The 3,146-nt window shown below is 41.1% G+C and overlaps 1 protein-coding gene across 2 annotated transcripts in view; it reads left to right on the plus strand.

Moving 5' to 3' along the window:
* Positions 1–3,146, plus strand: part of ppp1r16b (protein phosphatase 1, regulatory subunit 16B) — an 85,059-nt gene that overhangs the window by 55,277 nt on the left and 26,636 nt on the right. The window lies entirely within an intron of this gene.

Here is a 3,146-nt window from a genome sequence, read left to right on the forward strand (position 1 = left end):
TCTCTCTCTCTCTCTCTCTCTCTCTCTCTCTCTCTCTCTCTCTACCTCTCTACCTGTTTGTCTCTTCTTACTGTTTGACTATTTCTCTGAAACTGTGGCACTGATGGAATCTCATCTCAAACCCAAAAATGAGAAATTGTGTTCAGTGGTTAGGTAGTTTGATAGTCGTCTGGTAACATGATAGTCGTCCACTAATCAACGGTTTGGCGGTTCGATCCTTGGCCTCTTCTGTCCTCACGCCAAAGTGTCCTTGAGCAAGACAATCAACCCTAATGTGCTCCTCATGATTAGACCAACTTTCTCCATAAATGATTCTGCTTGGTAGCATGTCACAGCCCTCTCTCCTCCCACTGTCAGCCTCTGCCTCTACACTGTCAAATACAGGGTGAAAATGCCCAAAAGATAATCTTTAAAAATAGAACAGATGATTGTTATATGATGAATCAGACATGCATTTGAAAGACACGTTCTATATCATAGCAAGAATTAAAGCAAACCCTTTCTCAGTGAAGCTGTCAGAGGGTCTTACTTTAACTTATACTTTGATTCAGGCTTCATATACTGTACTTCTAATCTAGATATATATTAACAAACCACAGCCACTTATTGGGAGTCGTAAAGTGACTGGAGCCTATGCTGGCTTCCCGTGGGTGAGAGGAAGTAAACGTAATGCAGCCTGTTATGTACCTTGTGCACGATGCATCCTCTTAAATAATCCCTTGTTTTGCCCGTGTGGAGCAACATTGGTGACTGCTCTTTTTAAAACTTGTATTAATCGAATCCAACTTTTTCCATTAGCATCTCAGTCTTGTTGAAATATAATTCAATCATTTCCTGGTGTGATTAGTTTGTAGTCGTATCAATTAAAGTGCCTTGTGCAGAATGGTGCTCAGGTTTTTTTGACACTGAAAAAATGATTTTTAATAGTGAGGAAATGAGTTCGGTATTGGGGAAATTAGTCCATTTTGATGCAGGAAATGGATATAGGAGATTAGGCTTATTTTCAGTTGCTAATTAGAGCTATTACTAGCATGATAATCGAAGCTTCCCCCTCATCCAAATCAATGCTCCCAGTCACTTTCAATCAAAACTGCTCAGTTGTCTGTGTAAATAATACGTCATTACATGTCTCATTTAATCACAAATCAGTCTTTTTATTTGAAAGAGTTTTCCTTCATTCCTCTGACTTGAAGCCATTTCCTGTCACCACAGTATACAAGAGACCGCCGGCTTTTTCACGGTACAAACAGTTGTTTAGACTCCAGATAGTGTGAAACAACAAAGTGCAAAACCATCAAATCAAATCCTGCTTTCACAAAGGGAGTCCTTGACTTTTGCTTTACCTCAGACTAATATTCAGCCTTCAGCACAACGCACTCTAGGGCCTGACTGCTTCGCAATGAATTCTGGATAATAGAGACATTATTCAACTGCATCAAACTGCACAGTTTGCAAACTTACTCCAGCTGAACGCGTTTTTCTACGCGTTTTTCTACACAAACATTTTACTGTTAAAATTCAGCAAAGAGTGTTCCAGTAATACAAAGTCTCAGTGCAGTGCCGAGCTGCAGCAGGGCTGAGATACTGTGTCTTCTTAATGTGGCAGCACCGGCAGTACTTCTGCTCACTCGTCAGTCAGGCTCAGGATAGTTTCCTTGGACAAATGAACGGCTGTAGTATATCTCAAACAGGTAACTCTCTGAAAAACCCTTTTCTCTTCTCAATACTTGTTCCACTAAAATGTTAGTAGACCTCAAATTATGAGCTGTCAGCAGACGTATTGTTAACATGGAGACATGGCTCTTAGTTCTGAGTCATCATGATGGAATCTAAGAGCAAAAAAGAAGAGCGGCCTAAACACTACAGACCAGTCTAAAAATATCTGTGTGAAACCAGCCCTGCACTCATCAGATCCTTGAGTAGAACTTAAGAACACATTCTTCTGGTCACATCAGCCAGACCTAGCCAAACTTCATGCCAGATTACAGCAAATATGCGTTAGCATGCTCGACTTATTTCTGTTCAAGTTCTCTACGAAGGTAGCTGCAATGCCGACTCTCTCGCTTTAACTGAAGAGCAACCAGCAGTCGGCTATTCCAGCTCCAGCGTTCTCATTTGCCCTCGCATTATTCTCGTATGAATAGAATAGAAGAATAGAATAGAAATATACTGTACTTTATTCATCCCCAAGGGGAAATTTGTCTGTGGCAGCAGCAAACAAGGTTACACAAAATAAAAATATTAAGTATGGAAAATGCACAATATATACAATATAATAAAATACAATAAAATAACAGAGCAGGACCTATTCAATTTAAGAAAATAAAGTAATAAAAATGCACAGTATATACACTAAATAGAATCATATTAAATTAACTAAGTAGGAAAAAATAAACTAAACAGTAGTGCACACTATCACCAACAGCAGCAACAACAGTTAGCAGTGTTATAGTCTTGTGTTTGATTTGGCCAGAGGTGATTTATTGTAGAGTCTAATAGCAGAGGGCAGGAATGTTCTCCTGTATCGGTCCTTGTGACAGCGGAGCTGAATCAGTCTGTTGGAGAAAGTGCTCCGCTGTCCCTGCAGTAGGTGGTGGAGAGGGTGGTCCGGGTTATCCAATATGGACAATAGTATGGGATTTTAAGAGAAGATGAGTCGGCTGGGTTTTTTTTGAGCAGGTGTTTGAGATGCTGGAATGAATCAGTTGTGCTGCTGCTTTTAGTTGCTACAAACTTTACTTCGAACAGTGTTTTGGGAACGAACTCTTCACTTTTCTAAGCGCGTGCATTACGGATATCATGAGGATATTTTACTTGTTCCATTTACGATGAACTTCCACAGGAGGTCAGTGAAGCAGTTCAACCCAGGTCAAAGTGAAAATCATTCAATTTCATTTAAAAAAATATTCCTAAAGCATGAATTCAAATTAATTGATAAAATCGATTTGTCGCCTCTGGCCCCTCTCCTCCTTTCTCCTCTCCTCTCCTCCCCTCCCCTCCCCTCTTTTCTCCTCTCCTCCCCTCCCCTCCCCTCTTTTCTCCTCCCCTCTCCTCTCCTCTCCTCCCCTCCCCTCCTTTCTCCTCTCCTCCCCTCCCCTCCCATCCTTTCTCCTCTCCTCCCCTCCCCTCCCCTCTTTTCTCCTCTC

The sequence above is a fragment of the Anarrhichthys ocellatus genome, unplaced genomic scaffold (genome assembly GCF_004355925.1).
Source record: "Anarrhichthys ocellatus isolate YVR2014 unplaced genomic scaffold, GSC_Weel_1.0 scaffold1, whole genome shotgun sequence".
Classification (NCBI taxonomy): domain Eukaryota; kingdom Metazoa; phylum Chordata; class Actinopteri; order Perciformes; family Anarhichadidae; genus Anarrhichthys; species Anarrhichthys ocellatus.